The following is a 19426-nucleotide window of genomic DNA, read 5'->3' as shown; positions in this document are numbered from 1 at the left end:
TGCATCGTGGGACAGGAGCTACCTTGACGTTATGCCACAGGCAACAACACTAACCTTCAGTTCCTATTGTCAATGTTTTCCTTTCTTCTGCCTCTGTTACGTTGAACTTCCTTTCACGGGACGTCAATCAGCTTTAGAAGTCAGTAAGTAAGTAAGTAAGAGTTGTGAAGTTGTAGGGAAGCAGCCTACTCACGCTGTAGTAAATTGACATCAGTTTCCATTGTGTGCCAGCCAGTCTGCTGTAACTAGCTCTGACGTCATAAATGTTGCGCAATACCTTAAAAATCAAGCAAATGACCTAAAACTTTTCTAGCGTGTCAGGAATAATACTAAATTAATGTGTGTTAAATATCAGTTCGATAACTTCAGCCATTTTTGAAATTTGGACGTTTTTCTGAAAAAATCATTGGCACAACAGTAAAAAAGAGCTAGAGACTTCAAAATTTATATTTAGATTCATCTTTCATAATGATTTAATAAAAACAGTACTTTGGATTTCACAGATTAAGACTTTAGTGGAAATTCATGATTTTCTGGTTTTCGTCTCAAAACTGAAGGAAGCAAGATAGATTAAGTAGGCTAATAAATAAGGCTAGGATGTTTAGATTTAAATAGGTTGGAGGTCCGCTATGACTGTGAAGATGTGAAAAGTTTCTTTTGAATACGTATAAAATTATAGCGATAGCGGATCTCAAAAGGGCCAGTTCAGAGCTCATCTGCTGCGTGCAGTGTAATTTAATTAATTCTCTCGCCCAAAATATTTAACTTAGCCACGTCAAAATTTTATTATCAATACTTACCTGCGTGCTGAATGCACGTTTAAATTAAGAGATTCATCGGCCACCAGCAAAAGAAGCTATAAATTATTATGTAACTTGAAGTGGTGCGTTACTAGCCCAGCGGCTAGTCGGGAGAGCCGATTTGATCAGGCGTTCTCTTAGCCGTCGGCACCGCGGCTATATATATAAGAGCGCTGCGCGAGGAGGAAAAGCCCCAGTTCTCTCCAGACGCTGAATAGCACGTCAGCTGTGTCGGGAGTCGCGTCGCTTCGGTAGCACTGCTACAAACAGCCTCGGGTGCCGTATTAAGTTACTAGAGATACGCGGAACCATGAAATCATTTCAAGTGAAGGGTTAATTCTGGGATGATTTTCATTATCTAGCTTCAGTTTGCGTATTGTCGTATTTTCACGTGCCGTCGCGGGACAGACATTCTACCAATTATTTAGCGTGGCGTTTGATGAAATATTCTCATCAAATTTTGGCGAGCATTCTTTTTAACATTTAATTCGGACATTTATAGTTGCATCAGCGCATTAGACTCTGAACTGCTCTGTTAGTTAGGTTGTAGGGATACTTGTGTTTTTTATCAGTGAATTTCAGAATATACTCAACTATTTTGGAAAATCGTTTTTGATTAGAAATCCCGGACAATCTCCTAATTCCTCAGAGCTATAAGCTGCAGCTATAATGGTATTCTCAAATGAAGTGGGCACTAGGATCTCTAAATACTGGCTTCACGTTTGGTTAAATCGCTTTCTGGGAGCCAAAAAAGTAAATAGAGAGCCAGCGTTGAGAACGGCGAAAGACAGCATTAACAACATTCTAAAAGCCTGAAACTGATTCAACATTCAAACATTTTGAATTGCAAACATTTATACAGCAAAAATTAATTTTCACGAGTTAAACCGCCGCCCCACAAAGTGTTCCATAGTCTGTAGACGAATTCATAATTGCAGGAATTTAAAAAGAAATCTGTTGTAATGTAAGCTGCCGAAAAGGCTTAAAATCAATGGGAGCAGGAAATGAAAGAAAAAATTAGAAAATAGACACTTAACAACAACCAAAATGGAAACAGTCTCTTAAAAAGTGCATATCTTTGAGCGTTCTGTGAAATCTGTCGCTCGGTAACACCCAGTGTTGTGTTGCTCCACGTAACGCACTATGACATGCTTCGATCTTCCTTTTCATAGTGGAAGCTTAAGCGGGCAAAAACGCTGCAAGATAGGGCATAACCACCAATGGCCAACTAATATGTACTCACAAGCGACAACGTCGGCAAGCCCCTGCCAATCAACTACAGTGACTGGATATGCCAACCGCTACAAAGCAGGAAAGCCGACAAACTCGCACACTAACACACAAACAATCCGCAAACAGTACCCTACACTGCGAATCCGATATACAACCTATCGGACACTAGACGATGATGGATCCAACTGTTACAGGTATGCTGATGCTGAACACGAAGCCAACACCGGCACCCAGCTGCAGCTGCCGAGTAATACTGCAGCACAAAGTCGAAGGTATCCGCCTGCACGATACCCACTGCTAACAAAACCTACCCTTGTATGGCCTGTCGTTTTTGTTTTTAGTTATATGGGTTTGCTTTCCTCCTGGAGCACTAGTAGAGTGGTTGTTGTTAGGACCTCTCTTTGTGTTTCCTGGGTCTGGGACCCATGACCACTCCCCTGTGCAAAGACCGGTCTTTTATCCCACTTTTTAGGTTTTTTAGGTTTGACCTTCCCTTTTATTGCCTTCTATGTTTTGACTCCTCTGACTGAATCCGCCAACTTTTTGCGGACGCCTCTTATGCACATACCTTTTGAATTGCGGGACTGATGTCCTCACTGTTTAACCCTACAACTCCCCACCCCACCTCCCACCTCAACCAATGAGTCAGTTGAGCCAGTTATGTAAATCTCTGCATGCAGTTCTACACTACCAGAGGATAAATTTATTCTTAGTCATCCTGTACGGCAGCTGTAGTGTTCTTCTGGGAAAGGTAACCTCCCCCCCCCCCCGCGCCCCTCTCCCCTCCCCCCCCCCCCCACTTGCGGTGCTTGCTTTTAGGTTTGCTGGCAGACTATACCTTCCCAGAATTTGAGTTGCTAAGTGAGCTGCTATGTAGAATATTTTCCTGCGTATTTAGTTCGTAAATTTCATAGCGACAATAATCCATGTAGTGTTGGTGAGAGAGGAATTAGATTGGTAAATGTGACACCTTGCATATTTTAAGGCAATGTAATTATGTTTTAAGCCAATGTAATTATGTTTTAGTCACTTGGTGGTGAATTAACAAATGACCAAACGTTGCGGTACTGCTTTCAGCTTGGTAGACAGCATAAATCGACGACTCACTCTCCTTTTGTCCACTACCAGGCCTCTGTTAACATTCTATAAGAACCTACGAATATCTGCGATGCTCCATTTTTCCGCCAAAAGAAACTTAGTGACAGCCTTCTGCTTGGAACGCACCTCCAGTACAGGCGGCATTTTGAAGGCTACCTACCTTCATGAAATCTTGTGAGGCTGTAGCGCTCCTCCTAAAACCGGGTGACCGGATGACCCATGCTGTTAGGAACAATTATATTACGTCACATTCGCTGTGCAGTCAGGTATGGTTTAAAGCAGGGCTTCACAACATACGTGCTCACGGAGCAAGCTGTGAGCAGCAAGCCGCGAGCACAGAGCAGCGCGAGCACGCTACCCCCACTACGGGACCAGAGCGGAGAGTGGGGAAACTCACGTGGGGCACACAACAGCTGCAGCCGGTCAATGTAAATCCGCGGCCACCTGCAGGGATATCACTCACGAATTATTACTGCAACAAATGAAACAAATAAAGGAGAATGTACACATGCCACATAATTTTATTAGCTTAGTGTATGCCTCTACATTCGTATTAATTTGTGAACTGTTACACAATAAAAGGTGTCACTGAAGTGTGGGATTCTCGGTTATCTTGTACTTCTTGCCCTTTACAATTGCGTCTCTGTTCGGAGTAATTGTTCTTGTGCATTTTAGGCGCAGCGTGCAGTTTAAATTTCGATCAGACAATGCGTTTCTCAGGCGCGTCTTGTTACATTTCATTGCAGAGAACAGTTGTTCACAAACATACGTGGAGCCGAACATTGATATTATTGTAGCCGGCAGTTTGCGCAAACGAGGAAATCTATCATGATGGAAGTGTATGTAGAATTGCAAAATGTTTTTATTGTTCTGAAATTTGTCTCTGTATTCTCTGTCACACTGCAGGTCAATAATTTCTTGCTGCACCTCAGGACGAATCTCTTAAATATTCGCTGAATGTGGAGAGAACAGATCAAAATTACAGTCTAGTGCTGTCAGATCTTGAAAGCGCTGATCAACTAAATTATGTGAATAACGTTCACAGTCTTTGTGAACATCTTGCATGGATGATAATTTAGGAAAATGAGCTAGGTTTCCTGTTTCCAGCTGACTCACCCAAAGTGTCAATTTCATTTTAAAAGCTCGTATTCGATCTATGAAAAGAGTAATTAGCAGATCTTTACCATGTAGTAAAATGTTCAAATGGCTCTGAGCACTATGGGACTTAACTTCTGAGGTCATCAGTCCCCTAGAACTTAGAACTACTTCAACCTAACTAACCTAAGGACATCACACACATCCATGCCCAAGGCAGGATTCGAACCTGCGACCATAGCAGTCGCGCGATTCCGGACTGAAGCGCCTAGAACCGCTCGGCCACCGCGGCCGGCGCTGTAAAATGTTCAGAGCATTCAGACTGTTAGTTAAATCTGCTAAGAGCGCGAGATCACATTCAAACGTGCGCGCGCATTTCCCCTCCCTCCAGTGTCCGCCGCTCGTGGTCTCGCGGTAGCGTTCTCGCTTCCCGAGCACGAGATCCCGGGTTCGATTCCCGGCGGGGTCGGCGATTTTCACCTGCCTCGAGATGACTGGGTGTTTGTGTTGTCCTCATCGTTTCATCATCATCCGGGAAAGTGGCGAAATTGGACTGAGCAAAGACTGGATAATTGTACGGGCGCTGATAACCACGCAGTTGAGCGCCCCGCAAACCAAACATCATCATCATCCCCTCCCTCCCTACTCCGCGACCTTGCACCTGCTCTCGAGCACGTGCCTGAGCAGACGCTAGTACTTGCGCTCAAAACCGGCCGGTTGTTAAGCCCTGGTTAAAAGTATAGGTAGCAGATGTAACGGAGCAAAATGGCTCCGTCCTTACGGCAAATGGAACAGTCCGGCGTGGCAAGTGAGAGATAAGACATCAGGCGCTATACTGACTTTCGGTGTGAGAGGAGAGCTCAGATGACTATGGACGCAGTACTGTGGCGTTTGATCACGGCGGGACGACGGGTTCCGGAAGTAAAGAGTCCCCAATCTCCGAATCGCCAGGGCACTGGAGTTGTCCCGTGACAATGTGATAAGGATGTACCGTGAGTAAAGCAATCGACTCCACCACTGGCAACTGCCGTCGGCGTCACGTATTACTGGCAGCTGTCGCAGCTAACTATCGAGGAGTGAATGTCAGATAGACATACTACAGTATACAGTAAGTATTTGCCAACTCAGTTACTGCAAAAGATGAATAAAGAGAAAAAACGCCCAGAGAAACCTCTTCGCATTTGATTACAGAAACGACCGTCTCCTGAAACTCTGATTAGAAATGTTGTTATTACTTTTTTACTGCTATGAGCTATTTTCTATGCTAGTGTTGCTCTTTATTTGGTACATATCCACAAAATGAGGAGGTATGAGAGGAAACCTCGTCGTACGAATCTCACAAAAGTGTGTTACTTGCCTGTGATCTACCTGTTTTGCTTCACTTGCAGAATGTGAGGATGAATTCGTCACGGAAAATTACCTTTCGAACTGCTAGAGGCTCTGGAAGCATGGTAAATGATTGAACAGCATAAGTGCTTACTTAAGGCATTTACTATGGAGCTAGCTAACAAAATACAGGTTAATACATTGTGGGTCCACATGCCTACGGAAACAGCAAAGCTCCTGCAGGTTCCGCAACGCTCCTGTCTTACAGCAAGTAAACAATAGATTAAAAGATTATATATATACACTCCTGGAAATGGAAAAAAGAACACATTGACACCGGTGTGTCAGACCCACCATACTTGCTCCGGACACTGCGAGAGGGCTGTACAAGCAATGATCACACGCACGGCACAGCGGACACATCAGGAACCGCGGTGTTGGCCGTCGAAAGGCGCTAGCTGCGCAGCATTTGTGCACCGCCGCCGTCAGTGTCAGCCAGTTTGCCGTGGCATACGGGGCTCCATCGCAGTCTTTAACACTGGTAGCATGCCGCGACAGCGTGGACGTGAACCGTATGTGCAGTTGACGGACTTTGAGCGAGGGCGTATAGTGGGCATGCGGGAGGCCGGGTGGACGTACCGCCGAATTGCTCAACACGTGGGGCGTGAGGTCTCCACAGTACATCGATGTTGTCGCCAGTGGTCGGCGGAAGGTGCACGTGCCCGTCGACCTGGGACCGGACCGCAGCGACGCACGGATGCACGCCAAGACCGTAGGATCCTATGCAGTGCCGTAGGGGACCGCACTGCCACTTCCCAGCAAATTAGGGACACTGTTGCTCCTGGGGTATCGGCGAGGACCATTCGCAACCGTCTCCATGAAGCTGGGCTACGGTCCCGCACACCGTTAGGCCGTCTTCCGCTCACGCCCCAACATCGTGCAGCCCGCCTCCAGTGGTGTCGCGACAGGCGTGAATGGAGGGACGAATGGAGACGTGTCGTCTTCAGCGATGAGAGTCGCTTCTGCCTTGGTGCCAATGATGGTCGTATGCGTGTTTGGCGCCGTGCAGGTGAGCGCCACAATCAGGACTGCATACGACCGAGGCACACAGGGCCAACACCCGGCATCATGGTGTGATGAGCGATCTCCTACACTGGCCGTACACCACTGGTGATCGTCGAGGGGACACTGAATAGTGTACGGTACAGCCAAACCGTCATCGAACCCATCGTTCTACCATTCCTAGACCGGCAAGGGAACGTGCTGTTCCAACAGGACAATACACGTCCGCATGTATCCCGTGCCACCCAACGTGCGCTAGAAGGTGTAAGTCAACTACCCTGGCCAGCAAGATCTCCGGATCTGTCCCCCATTGAGCATGTTTGGGACTGGATGAAGCGTCGTCTCACGCGGTCTGCACGTCCAGCACGAACGCTGGTCCAACTGAGGCGCCAGGTGGAAATGGCATGGCAAGCCGTTCCACAGGACTACATCCAGCATCTCTACGATCGTCTCCATGGGAGAATAGCAGCCTGCATTGCTGCGAAAGGTGGATATACACTGTACTAGTGCCGACATTGTGCATGCTCTGTTGCCTGTGTCTATGTGCCTGTGGTTCTGTCAGTGTGATCATGTGATGTATCTGACCCCAGGAATGTGTCAATAAAGTTTCCCCTTCCTGGGACAATGAATTCACGGTGTTCTTATTTCAATTTCCAGGAGTGTATATATATATATAATGTGTATGTACGTACGTGGGTAAGGGTGTGCGTGTGTGTGTGTGCGTGTGCGTGTGCGTGTGTGTTTGAGTGTGTGTGTGTGTGTGTGTGTGTGTGTGTGTGTGTGTGTGTGTGTGTGTGTTGAAAAAAAATGATGACTACGACGGCACGACATCAATACCTCACTGTGAGTGGTAGAGCCAGTCAGTTATAAATTGTTGTGAGTAGTTCCAGTTACTTACAGTCCTGCTCCACCAAGGATAAGCCATTAGTCAACAAATCGTAACTTGTCGGAAAACAAGTCTCCTAAAGCAACATGACGGTATATTCAAAGAAAATGTAAAGACATTTTAAATGAACGAGTTGTCTCTTACCTCTATGCTCCAATCATATTTCAGTAACTGGACTTGAATGCATATTCGCTTCCACATTTCAAGGAAGAGGAAACAGTGTCTACTCAATATATGCACATTCAAGGAAAAATTTAATGCAATCTCAAATGCATGTGTCAGCTCCTCGCCTTCACGCTGCACAGTTACATTAACTAGTTTTGTAGCAGTAACTTTCATTTCACGATGAAAAGTGACTGTCACTGTCAATAACGACTGAGCATGCCGTGACAAGAGTCTCTAGTGTTCTGATAGCAGGGTCATATCGCAAACCAGCTCTGGTAGTGGCCGCTATACGCGATCTGCTGCTCACGGAAGAAATGTTCGTTTGTGTCAGCGAAGGCCTTTAGAAGAGACCTGGCGCTGTTTGAAGTATGCTACGGAAACGCTTGTAACTTCAAATCAAAACTTGAAAGTCTTTCTCTGAGCTTATAAAACCCATGCAAGTAAAAGTGTATAACAATTAAAGGCAGGTATTTTGAGATATAATTAAACACTAAGTTTTTTATAAAAACGTAAAATATGGCTTGAGATTAAGAGAAAATTGTGGCGAGACAGATGAAACAAATAAAATACTTGATGTTGATTAACGCTGGACGTCACCATCTAATATTCACGTTTACAGGGCGACCATCGATACATCTCAAGTACTAGGCTGTGGAGGGAATGATGGTCGATGTTCTTGTAAGTAGGAAAGATCAGGCATCAGAGGTTCACCGATTAGTGCAGGAATCGACTGTTGACCTACAAGGTAAATAAATCTATTGCACTGAGCATAAACATGCAAAAAAAGAAACTAGTCAGATTTTACGCAATTGTCAATAAACCATCCGAAACAACAACAGTTGTAAAAGATAACTTAATGGTAACTGAAGTGTTGGCAGAAGTGCCAACACCTTGTAGTTAGAGGAGGCCGAAATGCACGCTAAGCTCACGCAGGCTGGCATGAGGTCTGAAACGGGATACGTAATGAATGCTATAAAGAAAAGTATGTAGCTTCTGGAATACTTAACTTTAATTCACATTTGTAGAACATCGCTCTTGATGATACATTAATAGAATCTCTATATAAATTGAATACGGCGCCTTGCTAGGTCGTAGCAAATGTAGCTGAAGGCTATGCTAACTATCGTCTCGGCAAATGAGAGCGTAATTCTCAGTGTCTATACTGGTAATGGCGCCTTGCTGGGTCGTAGCAAATGTAGCTGAAGGCTATGCTAACTATCGTCTCGGCAAATGAGAGCGTAATTCTCAGTGAACCATGGCTAGCAACGTCGGCTGTACAACTCGGACGAGTGCTAGTACGTCTCTCTAGACCTGCCGTGTAGTGGCGCTCGGTCTGCAATTACTGACAGTGGCGACACGCGGGTCCGTCGTATACTAGCGGACCGCGGCCGATTTAAAAGCTACCACCTAGCAAGTGTGGTGTCTGGCGGTGACACCACAGTAACCACATAAAGTAGCGTAAAGTAGAAAGACAATATCAGGCTAATAGTAACAGTACGTAAAGCAGAAGCCTATCAGATTCGTTGGATGAATCCCGAGGTAACGTTGCTCATTCAGGAAAGAAGTACTTGCAAGACGCTCGTTCGACAGCTCCATCATTATTGGTACTTGTTGTGGAACCCCTAATAGTTGGATTAAAAGAGGAGATGAGAGCGACTAGTATGCATGAGAGGGTCACGTATACGGCCAACCAATTCCAGACACGAGCGCTGTAAGAAACAAGCACAACAAAGAGATGTTTACTTTAGAAATTTCTGAGGGTGTATATTCCTCATAACACTCACTTAGTAGATACTCTTTGAGTAAACTGCAGTAATTTACAGTAAGTCGCCTGTTTGAGTGCTGCACATCAATTTTGTATTTTACTTATGTCCCCAAACATGCTTCACGTTTTCAGAAGGTGCCCTCAGTGGGAGCCACACGATTTTCCGGTTTCACATTTGAAATGAAGAGGTATTTACAGTAAGACGTCTAATCCATTATTTAAAACCATGTAGTTTTCCCCTCATGTGGACAACTAGCCTAAAGTCTCCACTTCTGCTTGTAGAATCTATGATTTGTGGTAGCTCGTTGCATTACTTTTCTTTTCCTACAATGACAAAATGACAGTACCTGGAAATAATAAGGGTCTTAATGAGCTTGCTTTCAGTACCGCTAGAGAAGTTTTTATCTGGCAGTGGAAGTGGTATGTTAACAATGATGGATAGATTTAGTGAACGGTCCAGACTGTATACCAGTTAAGTTCCTTTCAGCGTATGCTGATGTAATAGCTCCATACTTAACAAACAAATACAACTGCTCGCCAGACGAAAGATCCGTACCCATAGGCTAGAAAGTTGCACGGGTCACACCAATATCCATTAAAGGCAATAGTACTAATTCACAAGCCCATATCATTAACGTCGATATGCAGTAGGATTTTCGAACATATATTGTGCTCAAACATTATGAATTACCTCGAAGAGAACGCTTTATTGACACGTAATCAACAGGGATTTAGAAAACACCGTTACTGGGAAACATACCTAGCTCTTTATTCACAATAAGTGTTGACTGCTATTGGCAAGGAATTACAAAAATATTCCCTATTTCTAGATTTACAGAAGGACTTTGACACTGTACCAAACAAGCGGCCTATAGTGAAATCGCGTGCTTATGGAAAATCGACACAGTCATGAGCTTGGATTCGTGATTTCATGTCGGAGAGATCACAGTTCGTAGTAACTGACGGAAAGTCAGCGAGTAAAACAGAAGTGATTTCTGACGTTCCTCAACGTAGTGTTACACGCTCTCTGTTGTTCCATATCTACATAAACGGTTTAGGACGCAATCTGAGCAGCCTTCTTACGTTTTTTGCAGATGATACTGTCTTTTATCAATTAGTAATGTCATCAAAATGTTAAAACCCAATTCAAAGCGATTTAGATACTGTATAGTGTGAAAATTGGCTTTTGACACTAAATAATGAAAAGTGTGAAGTCATACTGGTAAGTGCTAAAGTGCTAAAAGGAATCCGTTAAACTTCGCTTGTACGATACACCGGTCAAATCTAAAGGCCGTAAATTCAACGAAATACCTCGGAATTACAGTTACGAATAACTTAAGCTGGAAGGACCATATTGAAAATGTAGTGGGGAACGCGAACCAAAGACTGCGTTTTATTGGTAGAACAGTAGGAAGATGCAACAGATCTACCAAAGAGACTGCTTACACTACGCTTGTCCGTCCTCTTGTGGAGTATTGACGCGCGTCCGCAGCTCGTGGTCGTGCGGTAGCGTTCTCGCTTCCCGTTCCCGGGTTCGATTCCCGGTGGGGTCAGGGATTTTCTCTGCCTCGTGATGACTGGGTGTTGTGTGATGTCCTTAGGTTAGTTACGTTTAAGTAGTTCTAAGTTCTAGGGGACTGATGACCATAGATGTTAAGTCCCATAGTGCTCAGAGCCATTTGAACCATTTTTTATTGACGCGTGCTCTGGAATCCTTACCAGATACGATTAACGGAATACATCGAGAAAAAAAAAGCAGTGCGTTTTGAGTTATTGGAGAAATAGGGGGGGGGGGGAGGTGTCACCGACATGATGCAGGATTTGGGGTAGACATCATTAAAACGTAGGCGTTTCTCGTAGCGGCGGGACTTTCTCACAAAATTACAGTTACCAGCTTTTTCCTCCGAATGTGAAAATATTTTGTTAACTCCGATCTACTTCGGGAGGAACGATCATTATGCTTTAGATGACGATGAGTTCAGCTTTCGGAAAGGTAAAGGCACCAGCGAGGCAATTCTGACGTTGCGGTTGATAAGAGAACCAAAGCTAAAGAAAAATCAACACAGATTAATAGGATTTGTCATCCTGGAAAAAGCGTTCGACAACGTCAAATCGTGCAAGATGTTAGAAATTCTGAGGAAGATAGGAGTAAGCTATAATGAGAGATGGGTAATACACAACACGTACAAGAGCCAAGAGGGAATGATAAGGGTGGAAGACCAAGAACGAATAACTCGGTTTAAAAAGGGTGTGAGACTGGAATAAGCAATGACGGAAATAAAAGAAAGGTTCAAGAAGGACATTAAAACTCAAAGTGAAAGGATATCAGTGATAAGATTCCCTGATGGCACTGCTATTCTCAGTGAGAGTGAAGAGGAATTACAGGATCTGCTGAATGGAATGAAGAGTCTAATGCGTACAGAATATGTATTGAAAGTAAATAGAAGAACGACGAACGTAATGCGAAGTAGCAGAACTGAAAACAACGAGAAGCGTAACATCAGTGCCGATGGTGACGAAGTAGGTGAAGTAAAGGAATTCTGCTACATAGGCAGCAAAATAATCTATGATGGATGGAGCAAAGAGGACATAAAAAGCAGAGTATCACTGGCAAAATGGAATTCCTGGCTAACAGAAGTCTGTTAGTATCATACATTGGCCTTAAATGAGGAAAACATTTCTGAGAATGTGCGTTTGGAGCACAGAATTGTATGATACTGAAACGTGGACTTTGAGAACACTGGAACAGAAGTGAATTGAAGCAGTTGAAACTTGAAGAATGTTGAAGAATGTTGAAAATTATGTGGGCTGATAAGGTAAGGAATGAGGAAGTTGTGCGCAAAATCGGAGAGGAAAGGAATGTGTGGAAAACAATGACAAGGAGATGGGGAGGACAGTAGGACACCTGGCGAGACACCAGAGAATAGCTTCCAGAATTCTAATGGGAGCTGTAGAGGGTAGAGATTGGAACAGAGATTGGGTACAGATTGGAATACATGCAGCAAATAATTGAGGACATAGTTTTCAAGTACTACAAAGCAAATGCCTTTTGGTCTTTTACTTTAATCAAAATATTGGATCTCAATTTCATTTTAAACCTCGGTGCCACTGCGGGATACGAATCCATAGTGAAAATTTTGGATCATCATAGAACTGAACGCTGAAAGGCATAATCTGTCTTAAATGATGATGATGATCATAGAACTATATTTTTCAGTACTATGCCAGCTAAATAAAAGATTTTAACTACTGAAGGCACCAACTGCTGATAGGCATAGTTAGCAAATGAAACATTTTAATAGAGAACAAACAATGTATTTACCTTAATAGTGTTTAAAAGTAATAATGTATATATCAGTTCATGACATCCAGTCTTACAAATTTCCTTTTTCTGACGGACACACGTCCAGATCGTTCGCTCATAGTACGAGTAACCTCTCAAAACTCTGGCATCTCTCTCCCCAATCCACCACTGCTGGCGGCTCACCTCCAACTGCCCAACGCTACACGCTGTTCACATCCAACTGCCCAACACTACAATAGCGAATATTCAAACAATGAGTCCAACTAGCCGCAGACTGCACACAGCGCAGTCAGCGATTTTCATACAGAGCACTACGTGGCGTTACCCACGTAAAAACCCAAACAGCCTACGTACAATATGTGCTGGCAGTGTTGTTGCTAAGATTGTGGCAGCGCACTCGTCTATTATATGGTGCCTAGGAAACCTGTTTCTCGGATAGCTAGACAACAATTCAAGCAAATCTTGTTAATGGAGTTTCTTGTAGTAAGTTAAACTGACAATACTTAACTTAGCGGATTTACAATGAGCTGTCGCAAGCAAATTGCGACATGCAAATAATCAATGTTCTTCTATATACAGGGTGAGTCACCTAACATTACCGCTGGATATATTTCGTAAACCACATCAAATACTGACGAATCGATTCCACAGTCCGAACGTGAGGAGAGGAGCTAGTGTAATTGGTTACTACAAACCATAAAAAATGCACGGAAGTATGTTTTTTAACACAAACCTACGTTTTTTGTAATGGAATCCCGTTAGTTTGGTTAGCCCATCTGAACATATAAACAAATACGTAATCGGTGCCGTTTGTTGCATTGTAAAATGTTAATTACATCCGGAGATATTGTAACCTAAAGTTGACGCTTGAGTACCACTCCTCCGCTGTTCGATCGTGTGTATCGGAGAGCACCGAATTACGTAGGGATCCAAAGGGAACGGTGATGGTCCTTAGGTACAGAAGAGACTGCAACAGCACATTACGTCCACATGCTAACATCTTTTTTCACTGACGCACATGTACATTACCATGAGGGGTGAGGTACACGTACACACGTGGTTTCCGTTTTCAATTACGGAGTGGAATAGAGTGTGTCTCGACATGTCAGGCCAATAGATGTTCAGTGTGGTGGCCATCATTTGCTGCACACAATTGCAATCTCTGCCGTAATGAATGTCGTACACGCCGCAGTACATCTGGTGAAATGTCGCCGCAGGCTGCCACAATACGTTGTTTCATATCCTCTGGTATTGTAGGCACATCACGGTACACATTCTCCTTTAACGTACCCCACAGAAAGAAGTCCAGAGGTGTAAGATCAGGAGAACGGGCTGGCCAATTTATGCGTCCTCCACGTTCTATGAAACGCTCGTCGAACATCCTGTCAAGGGTCAGCCTAGTGTTAATTGCGGAATGTGCAGGTGCACCATCATTCTGATACCACATACGTCGACGCGTTTCCAGTGGGACATTTTCGAGCAACGTTGGCAGATCATTCTGTAGAAACGCGATGTATGTTGCAGCTGTTTGGGCCCCTGCAATGAAGTGAGGACAATGCTTCAAGCGTCAACTTTAGGCTACAATATCTCCGGATGTAATTAACATTTTACAATGCAACAAACGGCACTGATTACGTATTTGTTTGTATGTTCAGATGTGCTAACAAAACTAACGTGGTTCCATTTAAAACAAACGTAGGTTTGTGTTAAAAAACATACTTCCGTGCATTTTTGTATGGTTTGTATTAACCAATTACACTAGCCCCTCTCCTCACGTTCGGTCTGTGGAATCGGTTCGTCAGTATTTGATGTGGTTTACGAAATACGAGGTGCATTCAAGTTCTAAGGCCTCCGATTTTTTTTCTCCGAACTGGAAAGAGATAGAAACATGCGCATTGTTTTAAAATGAGGCCGTGTTCATTGTCAATACGTCCCAGAGATGGCAGCACCGTACGGCAGATGGAATTTTACCGCCAGCGGCGAGAATTAGAACTGTTTTAAATACTTAAAATGGCGACGTTTTCCTTACTTGAACAGCGTGCAATCATTCGTTTTCTGAATTTGCGTGGTGTGAAAACAATTGAAATTCATCGACAGTTGAAGGAGACATGTGGTGATGGAGTTATGGATGTGTCGAAAGTGCGTTCGTGGGTGCGACAGTTTAATGAAGGCAGAACATCGTGTGACAACAAACCGAAACAACCTCGGGCTCGCACAAGCCGGTCTGACGACATGATCGAGAAAGTGGAGAGAATTGTTTTGGGGGATCGCTGAATGACTGTTGAACAGATCGCCTCCAGAGTTGGCATTTCTGTCGGTTCTGTGCACACAATCCTGCGTGACGACCTGAAAATGCGAAAAGTGTCATCCAGGTGGGTGCCACGAATGCTGACGGACGACCACATGGCTGCCCCTGTGGCATGTTGACAAGCAATGTTGACGCGCAACGACAGCATGAATGGGACTTTCTTTTCGTCGGTTGTGACAATGGATGAGACGTGGATGCCATTTTTCAATCCAGAAACAAAGCGCCAGTCAGCTCAATGGAAGCACACAGATTCACCGCCACCAAAAAAATTTCGGGTAACCGCCAGTGCTGAAAAAATGATGGTGTCCATGTTCTGGGACAGAGAGGGCGTAATCCTTACCCATTGCGTTCCAAAGGGCACTACGGTAACAGGTGCATCCTACGAAAATGTTTTGAAGAACAAATTCCTTCCTGCACTGCAACAAAAACGTCCGGGAAGGGCTGCGCGTGTGCTGTTTCACCAAGACAACGCACCCGCACATCGAGCTAACGTTACGCAACAATTTCTTCGTGATAACAACTTTGAAGTGATTCCTCATGCTCCCTACTCACCTGACCTGGCTCCTAGTGACTTTTGGCTTTTTCCAACAATGAAAGACACTCTCCGTGGCCGCACATTCACCAGCCGTGCTGCTATTGCCTCAGCGATTTTCCAGTGGTCAAAACAGACTCCTAAAGAAGTCTTCGCCGCTGCCACGGAATCATGGCGTCAGCGTTGTGAAAAATGTGTACGTCTGCAGGGCGATTACGTCGAGAAGTAACGCCAGTTTCATCGATTTCGGGTGAGTAGGTAAAAAATCGGAGGCCTTAGAACTTGGATGCACCTCGTATATCCAGCGGTAACGTTAGGTGACTCACCCTGTATACAATCTCCATGCAAGCAAATAATACCTTTCACAAGTCAAGGCTCGTCTGCTAGTGAGGCCGCGGCTAGCGAGGAGCGTCGCTTATATTCTCTTCGTATAGGGGCCGTTCCTCTCTTGGTGCCGTCCTAGTCAGCGTACTACTTGTTGACGTTGTCTCATACACTTCTCTGCAGTTACGTTGCAGGCTGACGTGTCGCCGCTTGATGTTACGCCGGAACACTTTCAGAGGTGGCAGTATGGACCAAAACAAGAACAAATATATTATAAACGTGGGCTCTGAGATACATATCTGAGGAGCTATGAGTACTGGTTCGTCTTCGCTACTGCGAAACACATCTCCTCTACTGAAAAAATGCTCATAACTCGTAAGGTATGCAGTTTATAGCCCATATTTACTCGACATTTTCCATTATTTTGGTCCATACTATCACCTCCGAAAGTTGCCTATCCTACAATCTTAACAACAGTACCAGTACATGTATTCCACTGTTTGAGGTAACAGAACAGTTTTCGCGTATAAGTGTCGATTCGTTCGTTTCTGGTAGAGCGTCTCATACCACAAATTGATGCGTTTATGCTTCTCGATCGTCCCAAAAAGTCTGTAACATCATCACGGAATCCCCCTGAATATATATGCTGGCGCCTATAACTTTGACACTCTGTTGCGTCGTTGGATGACGTTTCCGAACATGGGTGCCATTTGAGCTGTTAAGTCCCCTCTACAACTTCTAGAAGTGTGTAACATGAATTGTAAAACTCTCTGTACATCAGTTTTAACCTGTCTGCTTTATACGTCTCTTGGTCTTTTACTATACAGATTGATGAATCCTTGGTGTCTGGCAAGCTGTGCCACAAAATTATTTTCTCATTAGTTGCTCTTTCTCTTCCTCTTCTCTACCACTTACCGGCCATCTTTCACTTACGTAAAAGGCTACACTCCCGATGAAAGAATTCGACTTGAGAGCAATTCTTTGTAATATCTCTTTCTGTGTATGGAGACGTTGATAGTAGCATATGTTATGTGAATTAGAAGAAAGTCCAAAACAGCCCACGTAAGTTCACTTTTATTGAAATTTATAAGAGTACACGTTTTGTTATGATTAACATCGTAATGGAAAAATGCATTATCTAATGATTTGTTCTTTCTTTAAAGTTATTCTCCCCGCTTGGAGGAGGAGGAGCAGGAAGGGGACGGGAACGAGAAAGTAGGGGGCAAAAGTTGGCAATACTAGCGAAATATCCAACCATAACTGTCGTGGTTATGAGAATAATAATTAGAAGAAGAAGATCCCATGCATTCAGGTAAGTTCATTTCTACTGCAATTTTATTGAGTTCACACTTTGTTATACACTCCTGGAAATGGAAAAAAGAACACATTGACACCGGTGTGTCAGACCCACCATACTTGCTCCGGACATTGCGAGAGGGCTGTACAAGCAATGATCACACGCACGGCACAGCGGACACACCAGGAACCGCGGTGTTGGCCGTCGAATGGCGCTAGCTGCGCAGCATTTGTGCACCGCCGCCGTCAGTGTCAGCCAGTTTGCCGTGGCATACGGAGCTCCATCGCAGTCTTTAACACTGGTAGCATGCCGCGACAGCGTGGACGTGAACCGTATGTGCAGTTGACGGACTTTGAGCGAGGGCGTATAGTGGGCATGCGGGAGGCCGGGTGGACGTACCGCCGAATTGCTCAACACGTGGGGCGTGAGGTCTCCACAGTACATCGATGTTGTCGCCAGTGGTCGGCGGAAGGTGCACGTGCCCGTCGACCTGGGACCGGACCGCAGCGACGCACGGATGCACGCCAAGACCGTAGGATCCTACGCAGTGCCGTAGGGGACCGCACCGCCACTTCCCAGCAAATTAGGGACACTGTTGCTCCTGGGGTATCGGCGAGGACCATTCGCAACCGTCTCCATGAAGCTGGGCTACGGTCCCGCACACCGTTAGGCCGTCTTCCGCTCACGCCCCAACATCGTGCAGCCCGCCTCCAGTGGTGTCGCGACAGGCGTGAATGGAGGGACGAATGGAGACGTGTCGTCTTCAGCGATGAGGGTCGCTTCTGCCTTGGTGCCAATGATGGTCGTATGCGTGTTTGGCGCCGTGCAGGTGAGCGCCACAATCAGGACTGCATACGACCGAGGCACACAGGGCCAACACCCGGCATCATGGTGTGAGCGATCTCCTACACTGGCCGTACACCACTGGTGATCGTCGAGGGGACACTGAATAGTGCACGGTACATCCAAACCGTCATCGAACCCATCGTTCTACCATTCCTAGACCGGCAAGGGAACTTGCTGTTCCAACAGGACAATGCACGTCCGCATGTATCCCGTGCCACCCAACGTGCTCTAGAAGGTGTAAGTCAACTAACCTGGCCAGCAAGATCTCCGGATCTGTCCCCCATTGAGCATGTTTGGGACTGGATGAAGCGTCGTCTCACGCGGTCTGCACGTCCAGTACTAACGCTGGTCCAACTGAGGCGCCAGGTGGAAATGGCATGGCAAGCCGTTCCACAGGACTACATCCAGCATCTCTACGATCGTCTCCATGGGAGAATAGCAGCCTGCATTGCTGCGAAAGGTGGATATACATTGTACTAGTGCCGACATTGTTCATGCTCTGTTGCCTGTGTCTATGTGCCTGTGGTTCTGTCAGTGTGATCATGTGATGTATCTGACCCCAGGAATGTGTCAATAAAGTTTCCCCTTCCTGGAACAATGAATTCACGGTGTTCTTATTTCATTTTCCAGGAGTGTATTTAAGATCGATAGTTAATGATCTTACAAAACAAGATGAGGGTGAAGACGATTATGATTATGTTTATGGTGATTTTAGCAATGCAATTAATTTTAACAATCAATTACAAGAATGGCGATTGAACACGAGAAGGACCATATATGAAACTTCGCCTTTGATTTACAACCTAAACTTGAAGCCCACAGCAAAGAACATACCTCATGGCTAGAAATGCAATGCTGTTTTAGGACGAAGTTTTTATCTCGACTATATATATATATATATATATATATATATATATATATATATATATATATATAGAGAGAGAGAGAGAGAGAGAGAGATGAACTTCAACGAAAACAATTTTTAGAGAAGCATCATACACCGAAACGAAATTTACTGAGAGGCAGAAGAGAGGGAGAAATTTACTAATGTATAATTTTAGGTGCTAATATATTTTGTTGGTGGAGTTAGTGTAAATTCTTCAGATGTAATTTTTGTTGCTGTTACTGATGAACCAGTACAATGACGACGCAGAATTTTCAGTACTTACGTATTTTCAATAAAAATACAGATGTGTGAAACATATTCTTACGCTGAGAAGTGATCGCGTTAACCCTGATGTGACTTTTAATACATTCCTCGAAATGTGGAAACGAAGATGTTCTAGTTATAGCCAAAGGTGATGACGAAAGACTGAAACTAATCTGCTGACGTTCTTAAACTATACAACTCCATCAATCGAGATCTGTCAAAATTGTTTGAAACC

The sequence above is a fragment of the Schistocerca cancellata genome, chromosome 7 (genome assembly GCF_023864275.1).
Source record: "Schistocerca cancellata isolate TAMUIC-IGC-003103 chromosome 7, iqSchCanc2.1, whole genome shotgun sequence".
Taxonomy (NCBI): Eukaryota; Metazoa; Arthropoda; class Insecta; order Orthoptera; family Acrididae; genus Schistocerca; species Schistocerca cancellata.
This window is presented reverse-complemented; position numbering follows the sequence as displayed.